This window comes from Myotis yumanensis, unplaced genomic scaffold (assembly GCF_028538775.1).
Source record: "Myotis yumanensis isolate MYYU_CA2020_CCGP unplaced genomic scaffold, mMyoYum1.0.hap1 SCAF_17, whole genome shotgun sequence".
Classification (NCBI taxonomy): domain Eukaryota; kingdom Metazoa; phylum Chordata; class Mammalia; order Chiroptera; family Vespertilionidae; genus Myotis; species Myotis yumanensis.
The window spans coordinates 20,187,076-20,213,247 of NW_027223768.1; the positions used below are offsets into that span (position 1 = coordinate 20,187,076).

General features: G+C 40.6%; 1 protein-coding gene across 1 annotated transcript in view; it reads left to right on the forward strand.

Moving 5' to 3' along the window:
• Positions 1 to 26,172, forward strand: part of PAPPA2 (pappalysin 2) — a 216,731-nt gene that overhangs the window by 26,931 nt on the left and 163,628 nt on the right. The window lies entirely within an intron of this gene.

The following is a 26,172-nucleotide window of genomic DNA, read 5'->3' on the forward strand; positions in this document are numbered from 1 at the left end:
ATGACTTGGATCAGGCACGGCCCTCAGAGGACTCACTGTCTAGGGAGCAGTCCGCTGTGTACGTGCTATGAAGTGGGCCTGAGGCAACTGAACAACATAGTCTGTGAAGGGGGATAACAGGATCTGATTCACCTTTTACAAAGGATCCTTCTGGATGCTGTGTGGAGAACATGGGGAAGCCAGGGGACCTTCACGGAAAGCAGACAAGGGAGACAGAAGCCATTTAGCACCTGTTAGACATGATCACAGGTTCGACCCTGACTCGCCCAAGAGGTAAGGGACCAGGGAATGTATTGTGTTCACAAAGCAGGTGAACTCGATCCTGTTATTCCCCTTCACAGACTATGTTGTTCAGTTGCCTCAGGCCCACTTCATAGCACGTACACAGCTGACTGCTCCCTAGACAGTGAGTCCTCTGAGGGCTGTCCCTGGTCCAAGTCATCTCTGTGCCCCTAATTACTAAACTCTTCTGTAATCAGCAAAGTTACACAAACCCTCGAAGAGGCCTCTTATCCTTGGTCTTTGCTGCAGGCTGAGCAGTTCACCTGCTTTGTGAACACAATACATTCTACACCTAACCCCAAGTCTCCTTTAGGACTGGAAGCTTCCTATTTTGCCCCATTAAATTCCATTCTCCACACAGCATCCAGAAGTAAAAGGTGAATCAGATCCTGTTATTCCCCTTTTTACATTCCCCCCTACCCCCAACTGTACCTTGAATAGAATGCAGACTCCCTGCCTGGCTCACAGGTAGCTGCAGGTAGCCCCTGCCTACCCTCCAGCTTCTTCCCTCAGCACCTGCCCCACCAACACTGCACAGCCTGCTTGACCTCTCCTGTCTCACTGTTCTTGCCTCAGGGCTTTGCCTGAGCTGTCCTTGGAATCCTCTTTTCCTTTATGTCCCATTGGTGGGTTTTCTCTTGTCATTCCAACATCTACTTAAATGTTACTTCCTGGAGCAGCCTTTCCTGATCCTCCAATTTAAATCAGCTGATCAGTCACTATTACATCAACTAATTTTAATTCTCTTTATTACAGTTATCACTTCTGATGTTTTTCTTGTGCATTCATTTATTTATCTTTCTTCAACTCCATGAAATCAGGGCCATTATTAACCAGGTTGTGCCCAGTGCCTAGAACAGTAGCTGACACCTGGTTGTTTATGTCATATGAATGAATGGATCTGATGTGTCTTTCTTTGTGAAACAGAAGCAAATAAGAGGATTTCCGTTTAATGGTCCATGCAAGGCCTGGGGAGAGTTAGAGGAAAACAATAAAGGAGAGAGGTGGGTGGTAAACTTGGTAATCTGTGCATGTGGGCAAGGCTTCCCCATTGTGACTGGTACCTTTGTACAAATTTTAAAAAGGCTCACACGTGATCTCTGTAGAGTTGGTGGGAGGTGGGAGGATTGGAAATCAGCTCCCACCGGATACCTGGATGGCTGCCTTTGGGTTTGTTGGTCACAATTTGTATAGTCATTCGTGGTGTCCCTGTATGTGGGGAGTCAGTTAACACCAGTTCATAGGTTGGCCTATAGTTCAGGCATGTGATGTCAGGAATTGAGTGTAAGATTTGGAATCAGGGTACACAGTGGAATTCAAGAGTCCTTATTAATTAACTAGAGGCCCGATATACGAAATTCATGCAAGAGTAGGCCTTCCTTCCCCCAGCTGCTGGCACCGGCTTCCCTCTGGCACCTGGGACCCATGCTTCCCTCCAGCCGCTGGCAGGCACCTGGGACCCAAGGCTTCCCTCGCAGCCCCTCTTCGTCTGGAAGGTCCTCCGGAAGGATGTCTAGTTTAATTAGCATATTACGCTTTTATTAATATAGATTAGCTGTGTAAATTGTACAAGTTTATAAAAAGGGGGTGATTGCATTAGTATTTTGCATTACCTATATCCTAGGGTTGTTTTGTGAATCAGATGAAATACATTACAGGGAATGCTTGGTAATTCTAAAGTTGTCAGTGTACAAAAATAGTTCTAAACTAACATTAGTGATTATTATCATTATTCAAGCTGACAGATGGGAAGCCTGTGTTTATATAAAGATGCACAGGGCACTGATCACATTACCAGAGCTATTCACATAAGAAAGATTCTGTTTGGGTTTGGTTTTTAGATATTGATAACCTTAAGCAGAAGCTAAACCTCACTAATATCAGTGGTTGCCAACTCCAAAGAGACGAGGAAATCTGGCTTGTTCTCATTCGTCTTCTAGTTCATTACAACAGCCCACTGCCCTGACTGAGACAGTTCTCATGGTGCCCAGCCATCATTCTCCTGAATGTGGCCCTTTGTTCTCTAAATCTGTAATGCCACTGCACTTCTCTGGATGTTGATAACACACTCTACTTACTGTCACAGAGTTGCCATGGTAACTCCTCCCTTTCTCTCTGGGGATCCAAAAGTGTCTCAAACCTTCTTATCTCTACATGCAAAACTTGATTTATGGAGTAAAAGGAACTATTATTTATACCTTTTGATAGTTAAACATATTTAAATCAAAGTAATAAATACTCATGGTTAAAATTATCAAATTATATAAAAAGATGTAAACAGGAATGATAGTTCCCTGCCTAACTCTTCCTTCACTCTCTAGTCTTGCTCCCATATTAAATTATTTTACACATGTCTTCTGGTATTATATATTATATTAATTGATTCTTCAGTTTTAAACATTATGCATTGACTTGCTCTTATGGTAAAGATGAGCCTCTAACTCTTCCATTTTTCCTCCTTCTCCCCTCCATCTTTTCAACATAGTTATTTTACTATTTTTATTTGAATTAGTCATATTTATAATATTGTGGCTACAAAATATTTTTTTGTTGCAGAACAAAATATTCTATTATATGTCTTTTTCTGGCAAAGCTTTTTCCTATTCTCCCTCTACTCCTTGAGTCTATTCCCTCTTTCCCTCCCTTCCTTTACTCTTTCCTTTCTACCTTCCTTCACTTTTTTGATATCCTCAATTGTTTTTACACGTTTTATCATAACAGTTAATCTATAGAAATATAATCTTTTTTTAAAACAGTACGTAGATCTCTCTTCTAGTTCATTCTATTTTCCGTTCAAACTTGACAATTTATCTTCAGGTCTGCTGCATAGTTGTCATTCAGAATTTCTCTTTACTGCTTGCCTTTTTTCTTTTTTTTGATTGGAGACACTGTGTCCTGAATTGCACAAATACCTCTTAATTTACTGCCTTAATATACTGGAAAAAATCCTTAAGTAACTTTCTAAGAACGGGTGTTTTAGGGGACTTTTTTGAAAATGCATTTTGCAAAACATTTTTATTTTGACTTTGCACAATACTGATAGTTTGTCTTTGTAAAATTTTGGGTTATAAAACATCTCTCAAACTTTTGAATAAATTTGTTAATTGTCTATCACTTCTATTCTGATAATTGTATGTCTTTTTCAAAGTGGAATATTTTTTCTGTTCAAACTGTTTAGAATTTTATCCTTAGCCTTGGTATTTTAGGGATCTTATGATTTTTTTTTAGGATTGGACTTTTATTCTTCTTTTGTTGAGCACTCAGTTTCAACACTCATGTCCCTCACCTTTGGCAACTTCTATTAGATGATAGATTTTGATTCTTCAAAAGTCAGTGTTTTCTGTTCTCTTTTCCACTCTGAATCTCCTGAAGATGGATCTCCTGAGTTTATTCTCTTTTTTCTCTCACATGGCCTACCTCTTTGTTATTTTGTCCCCCCCCCCCCCCCTTTTTTGGAGAGTTCCTTGAGTTTATCCTCCAACTCTTCTATTGAATTGTTTTTATTTCAGCAATCATATTTTAAGGCCTTCCTATTCTTTGAACTTTCTGTATTAATCTATTTTTGTTTTAAGGATGCAACCTTTTTAAATGCTAGAAATGAGATCCAGTCTGAATTTTTTTAAGGTGCACTACATGTGATTGATCTGTAGTCAATTTTTCTCCCCATAGGCAGTATCCTCCTGCTTAATTCCTGCCTGTCTTTGATATTGGAGGATTTCCTCAAGTGTCCCATGCTTATTCAGAGCAAGAAACACATCTTTACATTTATACTTAAGAGGAACTAAGAAGGGAAATTATCTATGAATTTCCTCTTTTGGAGGAAGAAATCTGAAGGCAGAGCATAGTGCAGAGCAGTTTTCTCTTTTCTAACTCCCTTATATTTATTTCAGTAAGGACTTTTCCCTTTTCCATCCTCTGCCCTATAGTCCTCGTGTTGAATTTTATTATTAAAACCATTGAGTGTTTTTTGTAACTCTTATTGGCAAGAACCATATTTTGAAAAACAATTATTCCTATGTAGTCCCAGATACAGTAAGCTAAACAGAGGGACAAATTAAAAATATATATAAAGAGTAAGTGCTAACAACTTAGTGGAGGGGTTTAGTAATTATATCTAAATTCTCCAAGTTGAAATCTAGGCTGAGGCACCAAAAGCAGAATATGGAGTGTAGACTGCCTTTCTGCACTTGGATCATTGGAAAGGGCTTTCGATTCATGGAGACATAGATTTCTGGAATTCTATCAGTGTTTTCTGTTCCTGCAACTTGGTGCAGTTATGGGTTGTCTATGAATGAAATTACCCATAGGCAGTATCCCTATTATTACAATTAAATCACAGAAGTCAAGCTCATAACTCCATTATACTGTGACTTTGAAGGGAATCCAATTTATCAAATGTTTTGCCAGATATTTATTGAGCAAACTGAGTGTGCCAGGCACAGGGTACTTCTATTCAGGAGCTCACAGTTTAGTGTGTGTATGTGTGTGTGGGGGGTGTTTTGGATGTGGGGGACACATCTATCGATAGATCACTAACATGCAGGTACAACTATTGGTGTATGAGCAATCCACCTCATTCCTCAAGTCCTACTCAACATGCCCCTTTTCCCAGCCCGGCAAGAAACCAGAATCTAGCCCAAAGATGTTCATCTCCCAAAGGCTCAGAGGAAGAGAGGGCCTAAGGAATCCAACATCAAACATCTGTAACCCAGATGGGCATATCAAAGGGAGAGTATTTATCAGACTTGGGACTAGTCAGGAGGAGATATAAATTATAGATATGTTACCCAGCCAGTTGAACAGCGTTACTAAGATAGAGGAACTTGGCTGTGGGCAGGGGAGCCTACATAGGCCAGATGTCTACTTCTCCATGGTGGCTGCCCTGTGAGAGGGTCTGTAAGTACTAAGGAAGGAAGGGGGACCAGAGTCCACCATATATTTTTTTAAAAAATATATTTTATTGATTTTTTACAGAGAGGAAGGGAGAGAGAGAGAGAGTTAGAAACATCGATGAGAGAGAAACATCGACCAGCTGCCTCCTGCACACCTCCCACTGGGGATGTGCCCGCAACCCAGGTACATGCCCTTGACCGGAATCGAACCTGGGACCTCTCAGTCCGCAGGCCAACGCTCTATCCACTGAGCCAAACTGGTTTTGGCCAGAGTCCACCATATTAGATGTCATTGACCACGACTATGGCACATCCTAGGGCAGTGATGGTGAACCTATGACACGCGTGTCAGAGGTGACACGCGAACTCATTTTTTTGGTTGTTTTTTCTTTGTTAAATGGCATTTAAATATATAAAATAAATATCAAAAATATACATCTTTGCTTTACTATGGTTGCAGATATCAAAAAATTTCTATACGTGACACGGCACCAGAGTTAAGTTAGGGTTTTTCAAAATGCTGACACGCCGAGCTCAAAAGGTTCGCCATCACTTTCCTAGGGAGCCAAGCCAAGGGGTTCTCTCTGCCCTTAGGAAACTCGGCTCCCCTGAGCCTTGCAGACTTCAGCTTCTTTTTGGTCATGAATTGTTTCTGTTCTTTTTCTATCTAAATAGATATCAGAGATGACGGGTTCTTTGCTGCTGAACCTGCTTTCCATCCCTTGTTCTTCTCCTTTTCCCATCAGAGTTGAGCCTAGTGCCCAGTGGAACCTGGAACTGTGGGCTTGCCTCTGTTTTGGTTTCTGTGTGTCAGATTTCATAATATTGTTATCATGCAGGGGAAATAAAAACAAATGGCTGAGATGGCTGAGCATAGCTTAAGCAAGCCATCCATCACCGAGTGTCAGGTCACGCTGTGAAGCAGACGGGGGTGCCCTGCACTTGTTTTCTGAAGCCTGTGATGGGCTAACGTCTCTATGTGTCGGTGACTCAATGTCTCTTCTTTGCTTCACTCCTTACATTTTGCTGCTGGGGCGTTTGAGGGCAGGGGACAGCTGTATGTAGCTATGCTGGGCCATGGCCCACTTCCCTCTAAAAATGGTCCTCAAGATATGGACTGGGAGGGGCCCTGCCGAGGCATGGTGAGAGTGATGTCTACAGTTATACATTGTGGGGTATGTTTCCTGGGGCAGGAGAGCAATGCACGTGACACCAAGGGAACAAGTGGAGAGCCCAGTGCTGCACAGACCTGGATGCAGGGGATTAGCTGTGCTTCACTCACTTACCCTCTGTGGCTGTTAAGCCAGAGGGATGGTTGGTTGGGCTGGGCCCCTGCAGTGGCAGGTCTGTTAAACATCAGCCAGGTTTCATTATAGGTTTCTTTTGAAGTTGGGATTCAAAGTTCCCTGCAGGAAAAAAAAAAAAGTGGGGAAAATAAGTGTACGGGGTAGAAGAGGGCAGTGAGCAAAGAAATGGAGGCGAAACCTTAAAACATAACAGCTCTTCCAACGTCAAACAGTGCAAACTCTAAAAAGACAAGCCTTACCTTCTCACACTCACTTCACCTGGCAGATACCAGGGGTAAGCAGTAAGGGAACACCTTACAGGTAAGCTCAGGAAGTGTGCCTGCAAACAGAAGCATCTCCTGTTTGTTTCCCAACAGGCCAATTTCTCCCGGTCCCAATAGGTACAAAGATTTCCTTGTACAGTGAAGGAAATCTACAATTTCTCTGTTCACCTGGCTCAGAGAACGTTCCTAACTAGGTGAGTGGGGAGAGGTTGCTTTTCTCCTTTTCATGGTTATTTCATAGCCAAATAGACTTATGAGCGAGCTATAAGTGGTGTGTCTGGATTAAAATTATTTTCTCTTAGAAACTTTTGAGGAGAGACACTAGTCTCCAACTACATTCGAGTTCAAGACACTTGGGCACTTTCCTAGTAGTTGGGGTGCTCGCCTTTATACTCTGGCCAGATGACTGTCTCAGATGATTTCACTGAGGGATCTAGTCCTAGAATTTTAGCCCAGGAATCTAAACAATAGCTGCCACTAAGAAACGTTTTCTTTTTCTCTAGGAACCCTGTTTATATATTACTTTAATGACTGAACAGAAGTTAAATCTTGTTGCTGGGTCTTCTCTAACCGAGAGAAGTAGTTTGGGGAGTGGTTGGAGCATACAGTGAGTCTGGATATCAGGGTTTTTTCTTTTCTCTTCTTTTCTTCCTTCCTTTCTTCCTTCCTTCCTTTTCTTTCTTTCCTTTTTTTTTTCTTTAGGATTTATTTCAGTCGTGTGTACCTTTGGAGGAAGCTGCTGATCCATTAATTTCCTGAACCCCAATGTATCTCTGACTTCTAACCCGGGGACTGTGCCCACCACTGTGGACCTGATTTCCCTGGCCTAAAACTTGGCTGATTCCTGCTTCTCCTTTAAGTCTCAGGATGTCACTTCCTCCATCCTGATAACATTCCTTTTGTCCTCAAGTAGGAATTGGCTATCTCACTTGCATCACTGCTCACCCCCTGCTGTCACCACTCTGCTGAGGCCCCTGGTCTCTCACCTGTCTCATTACAATGGCCTCCTCACTGGTTTACTCTCATCTATTCCTGCACTTCTCCCCCAAACTGTTTTGAGCAAAGCAGCCAGAGTAATCATTTTAGAGTATAACTCAGATCCAATCATTCCTCTGCCCAGGATGCTCCAGCAGCTTCCCAGCGCACCCAGAGACAAAGCCTTACTATGACCTACAGAGCACTACCTGATCTGGCACCAGTTATTTCTGTGGCCTCCCCTCCTACCACGCTTCTTGTTTGCTCCATTCCAGACACACCGGCCTTCTCGCTGCCCCTTGACTTGATAGACACACTCTTACCACATTAGCTTTTCAGTGGCTTTTTACTCTCTGGCACATCCTTCCTCCAAATTTCTACATGGCTAGTCTTCCCACTTCCTTCCCCAGTTTTTTTCAAAGTCACCTTTGATGAATCCTTTCCTGGTGACATCATTTAAAATTTCACACACTCCTCTGACTCTTCATGGTTGCTTTCCTGTTTTATTTCTCTTTTTAGAATTTTCCACTAATGTGCTATATATTTTTAAAATTTTCCTTACTGTCCATCTTCTCCACTAGAATGTAAATTCCATCAGAGACAGGGTTTTTGTATGTTCAGGTTACTATTTTACCCTCCCAGTTAGAGCAGCGAAAGGAATAGACTAAGAAGTGTTTAACAAATAATTATTGACTAAAAGAATGTTCTTACCCAAGCATAGTGGTTGGCAAACTATGGGCCATGGATCAAATTTAGCCTACCACCTGTTTTTGTAAATAAATTTTTATTGGAATCCACTTGTTTACATATTGTCTCTGGCTGCTTTCATGTGGCAGGGTTGTGTAGTTACAACGGAGACCGGGTGGCCCACAAAACCTAAAATATTTACTGTTTGGCCCTTTACAGTAAAAGTTGGCCAACCGCTGCCCAAGTACATATTTATCATACTATATCATAATTACCCCTTGATGTTTGTCTCTTACACAAGATTTAGGCTCTTTGTAGTTCTTGAAGCATTGGAAGTGCTCAACTGATTTTTAAAAAATGAATTAACGTATATATAAGTTTATGACATAAGGGGAAGGACAGTATTGGGCAAGAGTTTGAGTAGAGCAAGGTATGCTACTTTGTATTGAAAAAAGGGATATGCAGAACCTACACTCTAGTAATCCATTCTGCTTGTCTCATTACTGTGGTACAGTCTCCATGTTGAGTAAGTAAAACAACTAAAGATAACCATGAAGTGGGAATATGTTAGCTGGGGAGGGAAAGGCTATAAGCAGTTGTATTCATGATCTCATTATTTGAGTAGTTGAGCCCCAGATGGTTCTGAACATATGAAACATGGAGTAAGTTTTGAACAGAGAAATAGTCAATTATAGTACCAAGGAAATAAGATGAATCATAGCTAGCCGGGGAGACAATGATTGACAAATAGAGCAAGCCTCCCCCAAAATGGATATAGCCTTCCCTCTAATCAGATAAAGCCTGTTTGAAATGATGTTGCAGATTAGCCAAGACTCTTACCAAACATTTTTGTTAGGCTTTTGTGGTAGTAAGGAATAGAGACTTGCTCAAGTTAACTAAAGAAAATGGATTTATTGTACAATTACATATGGACTGGAGGTGGAGCCAGATGGCTGCTAGGAACTGAGGCAGGTCTGGATTCTCCATTTCCTTCAAAGGCTTCAGGGTTCTCCACAGCTTAGTGCATCTGCACCATTCATTTCTCATTCAGTTTGCTAGATTACTTGTACTTCCCATCCCCTTACAGCTTTAAAACTAAACTAAACTGGCTGTGACTCCTGCTTTATCTCATTTAGTATTATCTTCAGATTCATGTCTCAGAGCTGAGGATTATTTTATTTAATGCTCTGAGTTTCTTTGCAGAATCTTGGTTCAAATTCTGGAAATAGTCAATGTGAATTGGCTCAATTCATTTTTATATGTCAGGCCAGAAGTCATAGGTTTCTGGCCAGCTTCAAGTTCAGGCAACTGTGGCCAAAGGTGCAGGATAGCTGGGAGAATTCCTCAGGGTTCCAAGGGCAGTCTTCCCACAGGCGGTGCCAACACTCTGGACAGAGTGAGCTGGTTTTTCATCTTTACTTCTTGGGGATGAAACACCTGACAGGCATAATTCCCCGTACTGTCCTTTTCCTTAGAGACCTTAGTATTCCTAGTAATGTAACCCTATATCTATCTATCTATCTATCTATCTATCTATCTATCTATCCATCCATCTATCTATCTATCTATCTCTATTTACTTTACCAATAAAATAAAACATTTTGCAAATGTTATCTTATTTAATGCTCACAACAGCTCCAAGAAGCAAATGTTCTTATTATCTCTATTTTATGTATAAGAAAATGAAGATTTAGAGAGTTAAATAACTATCATCACTCAGTGGCAGAACAGGGATTAAAGTTTGACTTTATAGTCTGTGTTATTAACCACCATTCTGTATTGTGTGTCAGTTTTAAATCTTACATGTCTAGCAAAGTACTTTGTTCATAGTAGGCATATAATATATGTTTAGTTTGGTTATACAATGATTATTTCAGAGACTATATACTTGAAGAGATGAAGGAAAGGAAAGGGAAAATACTAAGGGCTTAGTATTTACCAAGCACATTATATATGAGGTAGATTTCTTAAAACATGAATAGCTAAGCAGGAGAAATAGTTTATTAGGCAAGGGAAAGGTATGAACCAAAGTACAGATAGTCATGTGCAAACATATTTAGGCCATTATGAGAAGAGCAACTTGAAAGGAAGGGACATTTCCCAGGGAAGAGTAAGATAGAAAATTAGCAAAGCTATGTTGGGAAGGCCTTTGATGTTAAATAGTAAGCAATTGGGATTCATGAAAGAGAGGTCGGGGGAGGCACAGATAGACATCTGTTTTAATATATATCTGGTTTAATAGCTACCATCTCTGATGAATTTTAGATCTTCCTTCTGGGATCAGTTTGCTTATACCTGAAATATTTTTTTCTTCAATTTTCTTTATTAAAATGTTTTCTACTCATATACTTTAAAATTTTTATTGCTTTGAAAATGTTTTTATTTTACCAAACTTGTAGTTACTCAATTTTAGATAGACTATTTGCTTTCTTTTATCAAGATATTATACCAGTTTCCTGGTTCCATTTATACTGTTCAAAATTTAGCGATCTAATTGTCTTCCATTTGTATTTACTTTGCCTTTTCTCTTTGGCTGTCTTCTTTCTCTCTCTCATTTTTTGTGTGTCTTCAGTGTTCTGAAAATTTACTGTGATATTTTGATGTAGATTTTCTTTTTTTAATATGATGTATTATTATTATTTTAAATCATCACCCAAGTATATGTTTTCATTGATTTTTTGAGAGAGAGGAAGAGAGAGAAACATCAATGTGAGAAAAATATTGAACAGTTGCCTCCTGCATGACCCCTGAGGGATCCAGTCTGCAACCAGGGCACGTGCTCTGATCGGGAAGTAAACCATCAACCTTGCAGTGCATGGGACCATTTCCAACCAACTGAGCCATACCAGCCAGGGCAAAATATTTATTTTTATATTTTATTAAGAAGTCTTAGTTGTTTACAGTGGAAGGATGATCAGGGCTTCTAAACTCTTTATTCTAGAAATGGAAGTAATTTTTCAGAACACTAATTCATCTGGAAGCAGCATGAAGGAGACTGAAAGCAGGGAGATGAGCTTGTAAACTCATGTAGTAGTCTAAGCAGCAAAGGGTCTGGGTTGAAAATGATTAGGAAAATTATTGTGGCATAGTGGAGAGAACTAGGAAAGTATAAATGAGAAGAATGGGGTTCTAGTTCCTACTCCAGCCTAGTCACATAATTTAATAATTTATTCATTTATATTTATGTTTATGCTATATTTATTGATGTTCAACATATGTTTAATTGAGCACCTATTGTAGGCTAACCGCTCTTTTAGGCATTGCAGATATTATGATGAAGAAAAAAAAATCCCTGTCTTCATGGGGCTTGTACTGTAATGTGAGGAGATAGGCACTTAACAGGTAACAAGTGAATACATGATATATGCCAGGGGATGATAAGTGCTGTGGAAAAATAAATCAGAAGAATAATGGAGACAGGGAATGCTTACTGTAGGAGCAAAATAAAGGATGTCCAGAAAAGGCCTCACTGCAAAGATGGCATTTGAGCAGAAAGCTGAAGGAAGTACGGTAGTGAGCCACATGGAATCTGGGCAGAGGGAAAGGCAAGGAGCTACCATTGTAGAGTTGAGTGAATTAAGCAGAGATTAGTTGGTGGGGAGAGGTCACAGGCCTATCAGGCCATTGTGTAGATTTTGGCTTTTACTTTCTATGAGTAGGGCTTGGTCAGTAGAGTGACTTGAGCAGTGCAATACTAACAGAGAAGGTATAGAGAGGTGTCTCCTTGAAAGGATGTTGGGAAATTCAAATGAAATAATAGCTGTTGAAGGGCTTTGCAAATTGAAAATACTTCATAAGTGACAGTGTTTGGTGAGCCATTGCATTGGTTCAGCAGTAAGTTTGAGGAGATGGTGGACATTCTCAAGGAGACGTTGAGCAGATGACTGAAAAAGGGATGTGAAAGAGGTATTCATTGTAGTGCGGAATTTATGGGCAAGGGGATGCCTTACGTGGTAATAAGGAGTCCTCATAAAACAGAAAGCAGGGGACCATCACCCTGACTCATAGGGAATCTGTGCCCTATCTCATCTCTTTCACATGTGAGTGTAAGAGTGCAAAGCCAAGAACAATGAGCATCTCCTCTCTACTATGCTTTCAAAATATGTATTGTTCAGGAAGTCCTTATGTCTGTCATGTGTAGTACCCAGTAGATATTCACAATTGCCTGCTGCATAAATGCTGCAAAATTGTGAGGGTCGTAGCACTTAGGACTATGACAGAGTCAGGGATTCAAAATTACTTCACATAAAAATTTAAAGGATTGAATGCTGGGCTCAACACAATACTGTGAAAATTCACAGGGATGAACTTAGATTTTAGAATATTAAAAAATGTGTAAACCAAGCTGGTGGATATTTGTGTTTGCAGCAATCAATGTAAAAAATAGTCCTGAGCATAATCTTCATATGAAACAAAAGCGTGATGTGGCCATTAAAAGTATGCCAACAATTTTGGGCTCTGTTAAAAAGGATAGAGTGTTCAGATGGCTGGAAGAGATGCACCTTTCAGAAACAGCCTTATTAATCAGACTCTGTCTGGAGTCTGTGCTTGGTTCTGGGCAGCAGGTTTTATGGGGAACATCGACAACCTGGAGCACATCCAGAGTTTGGGGAGGAGAATAGTGATGAGGAAGATGGTAACACGGCCTTGATCACCTTCTTAGATGGGATTTTAACTTCTCCCTGCTTGATGAAGGAGCCAGTATGAAGAGAATTTTTAAAAGAGTAATAGTGGCCCTTTTAGCATCTCATTCATTCTATTCATCCAGTCATTCATTAACTCATTCAGTTTCTAGCAAACAATTATAGAATGGCTGTTATGTTTTATTTTATTTTTATTTTTTAAATTAAAACTTTATTGTTCAGATTATTACAGTTGTTCCTCTTTTTTTCCCCCATAGCTCCCCTCCACCCAGTTCCCACCCCACCCTCTGCCCTTACCACCTCCCCCACTGTCCTCATCCATGGGTGTACGATTTTTTCCAGTCTCTTCCCGCACCCCCACACCCCTTTTCCCCCAAGAATTGTCAGTCCACTCCCTTTCTATGCCCCTGATTCTATTACATTCACCAGTTTATTCTGTTCATCCGATTTTTTATTCACTTGATTTTTAGATTCACTTGTTGATAGATATGTATTTGTTGTTCATAATTTTTATCTTTACCTTTGTCTTCTTCTTCCTCTTCTTAAAGGATACCTTTCAGCATTTCATATAATACTGGTTTGGTGGTGATGAACTCCTTTAGCTTTTTCTTATCTGTGAAGCTCTTTATCTGACCTTCAATTCTGAATGATAGCTTTGCTGGGTAAAGTAATCTTGGTTGTAGGTTCATACTATTCATCACTTTGAATATTTCTTGCCACTCCCTTCTGGCCTGCAAAGTTTCTGTTGAGAAATCAGCTGACAGTTGTATGGGTATTCCCTTGTAAGTAACTGAGTTTCTTTCTCTTGCTGCTTTTAAGATTCTCTCTTTGTCTTTTGCTCTTGGCATTTTAATGATGATGTGTCTTGGTGTGGTCCTCTTTGGATTCCTTTTGTTTGGGGTTCTCTGCACTTCCCGGACTTGTAAGTCTATTTCTTTCACCAGGTAGGGGAAGTTTTCTGTTATTATTTCTTTAAATAGGTTTTCAATATCTTGCTCTCTCTCTTCTTGTAGCACCCCTATAATTCAGATGTTGGTTTGCTTGAAGTTGCCCCAGAGGCTCCTACATTATCTTAATATTTTTGGATTCTTTTTTCATTTTGCTTTTCCGGTTTGGTGTTTTTCGCTTCTTCATATTTCAAATATTTGACTTGATTCTTGCGATCCTCTAGTCTGCTGTTGGATCTCTGTATAATATTCTTTATTTTAGTCAGTGCATGCTTAATTTCTAGTTGGTCCTTTTTCATATCCTCGAGGGTCTCACTAAATTTATCGGCGGTTTCTAGAAAATTCTTGAGTAACCTTATAACCGTGGTTTTGAACTCTATATCCAGTAGTTTGCTTTCCTCTATTTCTGCCATTTGTGACCTGTTTCTTTGTCTCTGCATTTTGGCTGCTTCCCTGTGTTGATAGAGTGGCTTTGTGTGCTAGGTGTCCTATAGGGCCCAGTGGCTCAGCCTCCCTAATTACCTGAGGTGGACACTCTTGGTGCACCCCTTTGTGGGCTGTGTGCACAGTCTTGTTGTAGTTAAGCCTTGATTGTTGTAGGTATCACTGGGAGGAATTGACCTCCAGGCCAATTGGCTGTGAGAATCAGCTGTGTCTACAGTGGGAGAACTTCTGTGCTGGAGACACCCTTCTGGGGCAAGACTTGCTTCAGTGGGGCTTTGGTGCTCACTGAGTCTGCCCCCTGAGTGTGTCCCTTATGGATCTGAGGAGTTGTAATCTGGATGGTCCTACTCTGACCACTGGGTACACTGGCTCTTGGATCTCTAAGGAGGTGCTAATTTAGCCTCTGCCTGAGGCTACCCGGCAGGAGCTATGGAGCGATCTGCAGATTTCTCTTCTTTGTTTGGGGTTTGGAGGTGCCCAGATGAGGCCCAGCTGTGAAGCAATGCAAGCTGCTGTGGGGCTTTGGGCCTTCTTTTGGATGTTCTGGGTCTCTCTGACCCAGCTGCAGTTTATTAGGTAATTTTAGATTGCCAAGGGCCAGCCATTCATATGCAAAAGCCTCTATGCAAAAGCTTGGGTGGGGCGGGGTCTCAGGGAATCAACAGGGCGGAGCAAACAGCTATGGCTGATCCTCAGCCCTGCCCTAAGAGGCCCTGGGTCTCAGTGTCCCTTGGTAATTGCTGCAAGCACCTCTGAGAGAAAGCCGCCCTCAAGTTCTGCCCGATGCCAGACAGTCCAGTTTCTCCCCGTATGAGTCTGGGTCGCCAGATACTCACTCGGAACTGGAGTTCAGAGCAGTTGGGAGCTTGAGACTCCCTCCCAATTCAAAAAGACAACCGCGTCCTCAGTTGCCAGCCCTTTCCTTGCGCGTCTCAGTACCTCTGCACTTTACTTCTGCACCTCCTCTGAGTTTCAATATGCTTTTCTCTTTCCTTCTAGTTGTAGAATTTCCACTCAGCCAGCCTTCCTGTGGTTCTGGATAATGTCCATTTTGTCTTTTAGTTGTATTTTTGAAGTGGTTGTGCGAGGCAGCAATTTCAGGTGTTTACCTATGCCATCATCTTGGTTTCTCCCCGGCTGTTATGTTTTAGACACAGTAGCAAGCATATGATTCTTGTCTTCAAAGAGTTCAGATGGGAGAGACAGTCATCCATGAATACAATTGCAATACTGAATAGAATAAAGCCAGTGCTATCTCTAATCATTTACAGTAACTAACCAACTTGTCTTTCTACTTTTAGTCTTCCTCATCCTAACCTCCAAATTAACTCTGTACACTGGCATTAGGATAATCATTTTAAGAATCATGCATATGTTCAGCTCTTCCCAACTGGAAGAACCCATCCAGGAAGGATGGGTTCTTGAAAGATGGGTAGTAGAGGCCAGAAGGAAGAGTGTATTAGGACAGAGAATTGGCACCTTTTATATAGAATAAGATGATTTAGGACAGTAACTATAATAATAATTGCCATGTATTCAGTGCCCTTAACCGTTAACTGTGAAATTATGGGACATTCACTGTCCAATATTAATTCAGACTGACTCCATGTGGAGCATAATACTTTTAGTTAAATACAGTTTTTAATTATAGCTTACTCTCCCCTCTTAATAATTTGGTCTACTTCTTTTTCCATAGATTTTAATATAATGGGGAAAATCATCTCTAATTCTGTCATTCTGGGCTCTTCTGCATGATCATAAATCCTTGATCAGCAAATAGATACAATCACACTTTTTCTTAGTGGTTGAGTCTGTCACAGGTAGTTTGAAAAGGACACATAGTGAAGATGGCCAGCAGGACTGGTCTTCCTATTTTTGGAGTTCTTGGGAGCTGTCACAGCATCTTTAATTTGAGTGGATTTATTGTGACCAATATTAAAACTCAAATATAAGGAATCCTTTTCTAAGGCATATTCCAATGCTTTTCTTACATATTTGGACTTCACTTCTATGGAAAGAGAAATCTTAGTACACTTAAAATACATATTTCTAAATAAAAAATGTCTATTAATTTGTTTAGGAGTTAGTTATACTATACCTTATTGCAGGTAGGACTTAAAGTATAATTTATATTTTCATATGATACAGTCATTTAAAATAAGAAAGAGGAGAAAAGGGAAAATGAGGACAGATAAGAGAAGATGAAGTCAGTGCTAAATTCAGTATGCCAAAGGAGTGGATACATATTAAACATGCCAGAGTCAGACCACAGAGCTAGCTCTGAACTTCCCAGAATCAATACGAAGAGGGAGACAGGATGGCTCAGTCTGTTTATAAGACAGAACAACTGGCATAGGGAGTGATACTGGACCGAAATTTCTCGGGAACCACATGTAGAGAAAACTGTGTAGGGCAATGAAACACATTCTCAATAGACTCTTATGCAAAAATCTAATATTCTCTTAAAGGATCAGTCTTGGGTCTGCTCCTCAGCTTGACTTCAATTTCCAACTTTTAGAGAATGGTTGGAAAATTTTATCCTGGAACAGTTTTTAAGAACAATGATCAAAAGACTGGCCTTTCTGTGGAGGTAACAGAGGGATTCAGAATTCAGGCAACAGTGGCAGACATGGACTGAAGAAAAGACACAATTTCTCTGAGACAAGGAAAGGAGGTGAGGGTGGACACAGATAATTGAGTTGTTGGCCAGCAGGCAGGGATTTGAGAGAGGTTTTGCCTGGAAGACTTGATATGCTTGGTGAAGAGAGATGCAGCTGTCTCTTGAGGGTAGGGGGGTGTTGCAGACAGCGTAGGTGCTTGAGGATGGTCAAGATTGTTTATAATAGCCTCTTTTCAGTCAATCTCCATGTGCTGAAATTGGAAGCAAACTTACGGTTTTAACCCATTTCCTTCTTTCACGAGCTGTTGTGAAAGAATGTGGTTCTGAAAAAAGCTACTGTGAATCTCTAAGGAGGTAGAACCAAGGTAAATTCTGAAAGACACATGAACCTACTTGGATTCAGAGTCATGGAATGTCATAGCTGGATCTTGGAGATCATTTAATTCAACTGTTATGTATGTCATGTCATGTCATGTCATGTCATGTCATGTCATGTCATGTCATATTCAAGGAAGCTTGTCTGATAGGATAACCCAAAGAGAGATTGTCTGATTCCTGGTTTTTCCAACTATACCTAACTACTCAAGCTACTAGGCAGGAGGTGGAGGTTGCTTCATCTAATTCTCTGCCTCAGTTTATCCATTTTATCCCATGCCTTTGTTCCCCTATATAGCCTCAAAACTATCTTTTGGGGAGCAAGAGAAGTTTGAAATTACAGATTCCTTAATAGACTTCCATGCCTATGTGGCTATTTGCTTATCCGGTCTACTAGGTTCACATGATACAATAATTAATAGAGTAGACAATGCTGGAGAAGGAGAAAAATAAGGAGGTTGATTAAAAGAGGATGTGAACTAAAGTTCAGAATGAGAGTGAAGCCCAGAGCTGCCCATCACCATGGGTCATGTGACTCCTAGGAAATTAGAATGGGATGACTCTCTGGTGTCCATGGCTGAGTGCCTTGGAGTCTCTGGCTTGGTGAACAAGCCTTTGCAGTTGGCATGGAGAGCAGCATGCAACTCCCAGTTTCAAAAGAACAAAGAGCCTCGTGCCCATGCTTCATTTCAGTTGCCACAGGAGAGGTTTGGAAATCAGGAAAAATTGTGACAACGAGTGGACTAAGAAAGCTTATCATTTTTCCAGAAATGGCAGTATTCTTGTTTTGAAGAATGACTAAATCATTAGCCCAACCCAGGGTGGAAAGTGGGGAGACAGGACAAGGGAGATAAAGATAAGATTGGTGAAGGGGAAGCTGCTGTTAATCTCTAAGGAGGTAGAACCAAGGTAAATTCTGAAAGACTGATGAACCTATTCTTTGAGTGGAGGAAGAAAAGAAAGTATAACAGGCACATTATCTTACTTTTCTCCAATTGTGAACTTGCTTCTTAATTGAACAGGCTTTAATTAGAGCCATATGGAGATGTCATAGCCCACCCATTGCCACCCGGAGGGTCCACCATAGCCATTTTCCTAGAGATGTGGAAGTTCATTGAGTTTGCCATGTACTGTACTGTAGCAGTATTTGGTGTTGGGTCAGCTTTGTTTGCTGCCTGTTGAATGACTTATAGTATTACACGTGAAAACTTGAAAGGTTGGCCAGAAATTAAACAAATCTCTTGAGATTATATTTCTTTCTTAATTTCCTTCCTGTCAAGTATCCTCTGGTATCTAGTATGTTCACGTTGTGTCTAAGCAGGGGTTTAAAGCAATAATAAGGTCCACTTCTGAGTAAACTGTGGTGTGTGGTTAATAAACTTAATAGGAGATTAAAGAGGCTTCCACTTAGGGAATCAGGACATCTTGTCAGTTATAATGACTCCTGCAAATCTGAGTTGACCTAAAAAGTACTCTCATAGCATTTCCTTTTTATAGAAGGGTAAGAACTGTAAGTAATGGTTTTGGAGTTGTGAGAATGATATTTGGAGTGTGCTACATCACCAGCTAGAATTTAGGAAACTTAACCAAGTTGTGTTATGAGAGACAATTCCTGTGATGTTTCTGTCCTCAATAAGTACTGATTTATGTAGCCTTTTAGCTTCAGTTCCTCCATTTTGCAATTTGAGGTATTTTAATATCAAGTGAAACCATCAACTCCTTGGCCATGCTAGACTCAATTTGGTGGCCTCTGCTCCAGGTTCATATTCTCAGACTCATCTTGTCAAAACAGCTTCTCCAGATGGGTCACCTGGACCTTCAGAAGTTATCTGCTTCTTTCCCTTTCTTTAGAGATGGACCACTGTTGACCCAGTGTTTATTACTAACCATATCAAAATGCCAAGACAAGGGAGATTTCATCATATTTCAGCCAACCACTCAAATGCACCAGGAACTAAGATTTCTCCCTATGCATAGGCTGCTTTTGATTGGTACATATTGAAACTGATATTTCAATAAGTGAACTTGTGAAGAACATCATGAGAAAGGTGGAGCAATAGAGTCAAGCAACTACCCTGAGCATTTATTCTTTTGTTTATTTGTTTATTCAAACAACATTTGTAATGCATATATGGTGTCCAAAGAACTTTTTCTCTGTGAGGTTTACTGATGTGGCAAAGGAATTTTTTTAGCTGTTAGAGATCTTAGAATCTCAAGCATTTATTAAGTCAACAAATGCCTTCTTTGTAGGTGTGAGGCACTAGCGATTACAGATGAGCTGCACTTGTAGCCATCAAAAGTCTATTTTAGTATCTAGTATGGTGAAACATACCTGCCCTCAAAGACTGCCTTCACAGTCTGGACTGGGAAGTGAGTTGTGGAGGAATAAATTATAACTAAAAATAATGATTATATGTTAACTAATATGTGACTGAATGGGTGTGGCTGTGTCCTAGAACAACTTCATTTACAAAAACAGGCATTGGCTCACAGGCTCCAGTTTACCAACTCCTTTATAAATTTACTCTTTCAGATAGTATCTATTGCTGAATGACAAATTACCTCAAAACATGGTAATGTAAAATGACAAACCTTTGTTGTCTGAGGAGCAGGAATCTGGGAGGCGCTTAGTTGGGGTGTTTGGGGGCTTTTGTCAAGATGTCAGGCTATATTCATCAATGCTTGACTGAGTCTTTTTCCAAGATCACTTATTATGTGGCTGTTGGCAAGAGATGTCAGCTCCTCTTCACATAGGCCTTTCCTAAAGCGGCTTTACACGGCTCTCCTTGAAGCATGTGAGCTGAAGCACAACGTAAGCAAAAGCTGTTGTCTTTTTGTAGCCTGGTCTTGGAAATACATCCTATCACTTCTGCTGTATTCTATCCATTAGAAGTGAGTCATGCAGCCCAATCCACACTAAAGGGGAGCAGACTCTACAGGGGCATGAAGAGCAGGAGGTGAGGATCACTGGGAACCATTCTTGATGTCTGCCACACATCATTAGTGTGATTCTCATTAGGCAATTCTTAGAACCTTATGAAAAAGTGAATTAATGATAAGGGCTGTTCGAGTTCAGCTCTCTCAGATGTCCTGGTGACATCAAGTAATAGGAATTATGAAAGGATAAAACTGTTGCACTGATGGTACTAGAGGTGGCTTTTGTTTGCTGTTCAGTTTTATCCTTCTCTTGTCTCCCCATACCTTCATCATACCCAAGCAGAGAAGATCTGATTGGGCCAAGGGATCACAATCCAATATGGAACATTTTTATGGGGTAACTTTCAATTCACACACTAATCCCTGATGCAATCAGTTATGGCCAACATCATAGAGTTAATTCAGTCTAAGCAGATGGTTTTGCAAAGCATTAAAACTATGATGTGAAGTTGCTTCTCTCAGAGGAAGGTATGTAACTAGCAGACACTTTGAGACTTCATGGCAATTTCCAGAAGGGGTCATGTATGTACAGCAGTATGTGCTGAGGGCCAGTTCACTCAGTAAAAATACTTCCTGACAGCCATCATAATGGCACAGGCTAAGCACATGTTCCTGGAAGACTTTTATTGCCCTGTTTCTGTTAATATATTTTTTGGTAAAGAAGCGGGTCTTGGAAACATGTTTACCCAATTCTTGAGATATCAAGTTACTGCCTGGCATTGTCAATTTTTTTCTTTTTTTTCCAGTAAAAGGTAAAATTTTTAATATTTTTATTTTATTTTATTTTATTTTTTTAAAATATATTTTTTATTGATTTTTTTACAGCGAGGAAGGGAGAGGGATAGAGAGTTAGAAACATCGATGAGAGAGAAACATCGACCAGCCACCTCCTACACACCTCTTACTGGGGATGTGCCCGCAACCAAGGTACATGCCCTTGACCGGAATCGAACCTGGGACCTTTCAGTCCGCAGGCCGACGCTCTATCCACTGAGCCAAACCGGTTAGGGCAAAATTTTTAATATTTTTAAAGCAAGAAAGATGCTTGTTCAGGATTCACATCGGTAGTTGCTAATTGGGTAAATGCTAAAGACTTGCATTCAAGTGCTTGAAGGATTACTGCATAGAAATTTGACATGAAAAATCTTTGCTCAGATACCTTTTGGCCTCATTAAAGATGAAATAATATACAGACCAACAGTGGTATTTAAATCCCAATCACTTTCAAGACAGGCTAAGATATATATGTTCACAGCTATATATCAAATTTCTTTAGATAATGGAAGGGAATGGGAAAACACTGGAGATTCAACTTATAGGAATTTATTCTGTAAACACTTTTAGAAAGGATTGAGGACAAAAATAAAACAAACTTTTATTTGCATTTAAAATTCATGTACATTGTTTTAAGATAGATGTTATATAATTTCTCCTTTTCCATGTTATCCTGATAAAGGCAAATAATATCCTTAAATGCTGTCCTCTCTGCCTTCAGGAATAGAGACACCAGCAAAGAGAGAAAAGATCTCACACAAGGGGATCAAGAGGGAGAAAAGAAGATAGGGCAACAAAGTGGCTACTATGTGAGAAAAGACAAAGGCAACAGGAAACTCCAGGCCAGAAGTTGTTGTTGAAAGACCAGAAGAAGGCCTCATTAATCCTATATAATAAAAGCCTAATATGCTAAGTGTGTGGTCATCCGTTCAACTAATCAAAGCGTAATATGCTAATGATATACTAAGGCTGCTCAACCGCTTGCTATGACATGCACTGACCACCAGGGGGGCAGATGCTCTGACCTGTAGGTTAGCTTGCTGCTGGGGTCCGGCTGATTAGGACTGAGCGAGATGGGCTAGACATGCTCTGGAGCCCTCCCGTGACCCCCCCCCCCCCCCCCCCCGGTCTGGCCAACCTCCTGCATTCCTCCTCGTGCATTGGGGGGTCCCTTGGCCTGGCCTGCACCCTCTCACAATCTGGGACCCCTCAGGGGATGTCGGAGAGCCATTTTTGGCCCAATCCCACAGGCCAGGCCGAGGGACCCCACTGGTGCACCAATTCATGCACTGGGCCTCTAGTATATTCATAAGAGGGAGAAATCCTGCTTCATACATATGCTAATAACTCCATCTATTCTTCTGAGGGCAAGGACATCTGATAGATTATTGATTTGAAAGATTCTTGGGGTCTTCGGAGATATCCCCAGATCAAGTAGCTGTTTTGTTTTTTAAACTCAACAAGAATTCCTTGTAATGGAAGATGACAAACCTAATACTAGGAAGAATGTAATGGGTTCACCTACAAACCCAGATGAGGCCTTGGATGTAGTAATGGACAAAGGACTGACATCGACTGGTGATCCAAGATGCCGTTCTCCCAGTCATCACCCCTGGTACCCTGTTCTCTACTTTAAAGTCTGAATGACGAGCATACTTATTAGTTTTTATCCATACTTCCCAATCAGGTTTCACTTTTGCAAGTAATTTAGCACACGAGGTCTTACATTGAAAAAACCTGAAAAGTAAAAAAAGAAAAAAGTGCAGGCAGTTTAGACAAAGCCAATTTCATAGCAATAAAGATTAAATTTCCATTCAAAACTCCAGGAAGGACCAGTTGATGGCAGCTAGTTTTCTCTGGCACAGTTGAGTCCTGCGAGGTACCCATTCTGTCAGTGGCAACTCAAAATTGGGATCAGTGGCCTGCTATTATAGTAACTGCCTCTAGTGGACATAACAACACCTCATGCCAAGAAATACTGCACTCTCTGCTTTGCTCTTACTCTATTTTAAAAATATTAGTCAAGAACACTTTCTACCAATTATGAAGTATTTTGGGCCAGAACTATTACTTATGTCGACTGTCACTTGACAGTCTCTTTACTCTGTCCTCATTAGTCAATTGTACTTAAATTTAAAAATAGTCCACAGTTTTCTTTTAATGTAACACCAAAATTGGGGGATAGAGTTAAGATCTAGAATGAACGCAGAAGAAAACTCTGTGCGGACCTCAGCCCAGAATGCTGAGAATTAAGTACAGACCTGAGTCAGAATGGCTCGATCACAGAACATTGGAATGACAGAGTAGCTGTAGTTCATCTCCAGTTCCTAGATTCCAGGCACAGTCTATCCTATGAGCTCCTTTAATTGCCATTCTGATAGAGGAGTATTATCCTCATTTGATAGAAAAGCAATCAGAATCTGTCTCAGTTTGCCTTGCATAGAGAACATGGTAGGAACCCAATAAATTTGTGCTAAATAAATTTGTAATCATTGGAGGCCATGGTTGATCTCTACAAACTAATGGGCTCTGGAATGACCTCAGGCCAAGTCTGTCCCCAGAGGTCACTTGTCAAGCTGCTTTTTTCATGTTTGAGATCAAGGTGTCTTGAAACAGCTTCTTTTACTAACAAATGATGATGGTGAACCATAAGAAGCAAGTTTCCTTCTGCATTTGGGGTTTTGACATTAGCATAGATGAGAGATGGAGAGGTGATGAAACGTGATGGTCTGCTGTGTCCACTCTAGTGAAACCTCTCAAATATTCTGCTCTTTTCAACTTCAGTTATGCCCACCTAAGTCTAAGAGAAGTGAAAATGGGCCCACATGAGAAGGAAGTCATTGCCCACATGAATGGCCCAAGCCACCTTATTCCCTTCATTATTATTATTACAATCATTTGACATCTGTCTCAAGAACTTCCATTCTGATTCCTACTCCCTGCCTTGCTGTTTTTCCCCTTCTCATTCTGTTTTGAACCAAGTCCCCTTGACCCGTTGAGTCAGTGTGTCTCTGATTCAGAGAGGTGAACCATCCACGTGATGACTCATTGTTGGCTGTGTAGAGCATGGGCAGTAGAGAGGTTCTGGCAGCCAGCAGCCCATTGAAATGAACAGTGTGAACTCCAGCCATGCCAGGAAGCATAGAGCCAACCTTCATTATGGTTGGGCCGAGAAAGCAGCTAGTCCTCATTTCACCTGGGGCTGTTCCTGTTGAAGCCTCCTCTCCATGAACAGCTGCCTTTTCTGCAGGGGGGCAGGGGAGAGCGGTCCTGGCACTCGGGGTAACAGAATCAGGTGTAGAACTCTGGGAGATTTCCCAAAAGATCGGATTTTTGTTTGATTCAATTTAAATATATTCGTCAGTAGTTTGCTAAGCAACTCCTGGGCTCTTTCCTTCACTTTATGACCTTAAATAATGTGGAATGTAAAGAACAATATAAATGAACAAACAGACTCATAGTTACAGAGAACAGGCTGATGGTTCCCAGAGAGGAGAGGAGGAGAGGTGAAGGGATAGAGAAGTACAGATTGGTAGTTACAGGGATGTCAAGTACAGCATAGGAACTGTAGTCAGTAATATTGTTATAACTGTGTATGATGCCAGGTGGTATGGAAAGACTGAGGGGATAACTTTTTAAAGTATATGATTGTCTAGCCACTAAACTAATACAAAGTAAAACATAAGTCCATTAAAGTCACTGTGCATCTGAGCAGGCAGTTGACCTGCCTCCATCACCTGTCCAAGGACATGGTGCAGATGATGATGGTTGTACTAAAGGGCTCAGAGTTCCTTGCATGCTAAGCCTTTTAAATTATAAGAGTGAGTGAGCCCACATGAATCCCCAAATAATAGAATTCATTACTTTGGTTCTGATCGGTTAATTTATCATTATTGTGACAAGAATAAATTAAATGGATGCCAAATAGGGCATATTTTATTAGTAAGCCCTTTAAAATCTTTCTCTATTTTACTCTTATCTACCATTCTGTTCTCATCTCTCATCATTCCTTGAATGCACAAAACTTCTCATCGTTTTCCAAACTTGTCAGACTGCTTCCCATATTTATGCCTTTGAAGTTGTTCCTCCCTTGCTGGGATAGTGTTTTGCTCCTTCATCTGGGTCACTTTGTATTAAGATCCAGCTTCATTGCTTCCTCCACTCCCATCCCTAGTCCTTCCTCTGTTTTCCTTTCACTCTGCTGTTGTATTTATTACATTGTCATCAGTGGGGTTTGGAAGTACAGCCTATTGACCCTGGAGAGAAAGGAAGGGAGAGTGAGAACTTGGCAGAGCTGAGACTGTATAAATTTGTCTATATATGTACACTGGTTTGGTATTAAACTACTCCATTGTTCTCGAAACAATTAGTTGGATTAAGTCAATTACTTGTTACCATATATTGTTTTGTTTTCAAAAAGTGGATTGTCCTAAAGCAGTGGTTCTCAACCTTGGCTGCACATTAGAATCACCTGGAAATCTTGTTAAAATCCTGATTTCTGGTCCTCATCATTAGTAACAAAGAAACAGAATTTCCGGAGGATGAGGCCCAGAAATCAGGATTTTAACAAGATTCTTAGGTGATTCTAATGTGCAGCCAAGGTTGAGAACCACTGCCCTAAAGAATGCCAGTGCCAGATAAGAATCTGAGAGTTGGATGGGACCACAAAGGTCTCCCAGTCTAATCCTTTGAAACTGAGAGTTCAGTGAATTGCCCAAAGCAATGACTAACCTGAGTCTAAAGCCCTTTCCCCTGCCTCCAGGCTCTGACTTAACTTTGGCTGTGTGTATAAACTGAATTTTAATTTTGATGTTATTTATTTTAAAAGAATCTAGACATAGGTGTTATTCTCATTATTTAAAAAATCCATTTTGGTAGTGTAACTTGTTTTTCCTTATAAGGAAAACTTGGAAGATACTCTTGGAAGCTGGAGCATGCCATTTTAAAAGTTCATCAGTCTTGGGAAGAAGTGCTGAGTGTTAGCCTAGAGAAGGTAGAGGGGATAGGATCCAGGGCACAACAGGAG